General features: G+C 45.6%; 1 non-coding gene across 1 annotated transcript; it reads right to left on the minus strand.

Annotated features, from left to right (window-relative positions):
- Positions 1 to 663: 663 nt before the first annotated feature.
- Positions 664 to 735, minus strand: trnae-uuc (transfer RNA glutamic acid (anticodon UUC)). The gene has a single exon. It is a non-coding gene; the product is annotated as a tRNA-Glu (tRNA).
- Positions 736 to 937: the final 202 nt, after the last annotated feature.

Here is a 937-nt window from a genome sequence, read left to right on the forward strand (position 1 = left end):
CAGGATGCCGGTCCTCGAGAACCGACTTTGGACACCCCTGCACTAGACCATTAGGGATCTTCTTAAGAGGTCTATGACAATCAATACCAAGAGTGCTTTGAAGACGTGGTGAAAACACCGAGGCAGGTGAAAAGATACATGTCTTTCCCTGACTGGGAATAGAACCCGGGCCGCAGCAGTGAAAGCACCAAATCTTGAACACTAGACCATCAAGACCAGTTTGTCTCTCTGAAGAAAGCAAGAGGTCTTTGAAGATCAATACCAAGAGTGCTTTACAGAAGTGATAAAAACAACGAGTCAGTTAAAAGTGAACGTGCCTTTCCCTGACCGGTAGTCGAACACACGCCATGAGAGCGCCGAATCCTGACCACTCAACCATCATGGACCTTTTTTTGTTATAGAAGGTAGCAAGAGGTCTTTGAAGATCAATACCAAGAGTGCTTTAAATACATGATAAAAACAATGAGACAGTTGTAAGTGAATGTGCCTTTCCATGACCAGGTGTTGAACCCGGGCAGCAGCAGTGAAAATGCCAAAGCCTGACCACGAAACCATCAGGGACCTTTTTGCCTACTGAGCTAGCAAGAGGTCTTTGAGGATCAATACCAAGAGTGCTTTAAAGACGTGATGAAAACAACGAGGCAGGTGAAAGTGAACATGAATTTCTCTGACCGGGAATCAAACCCGGGCCGTAGCGGTGAAAGCACCAAATCCTGACCACTAGACCATCAGGGACATTTTTGTGTAAGAGAAGGTAGATGAAAGAAGCGAGGTACTGACAATCAATACCAAGAGTGATTTAAAGACGTGATAAAAATACAATGAGACAGTTGAAAGTGAACATGCCTTTCCCTGACTGCCAATCGAACGCAGGCCGTGCTGGTGAAAGCGCCAAATCCTGACCACTAGACCATCAGTGACCTTTTTGTCTACTGAG

Source organism: Poecilia mexicana, unplaced genomic scaffold (genome assembly GCF_051168715.1).
Source record: "Poecilia mexicana isolate PSO_F unplaced genomic scaffold, ASM5116871v1 scaffold_10, whole genome shotgun sequence".
Taxonomy (NCBI): Eukaryota; Metazoa; Chordata; class Actinopteri; order Cyprinodontiformes; family Poeciliidae; genus Poecilia; species Poecilia mexicana.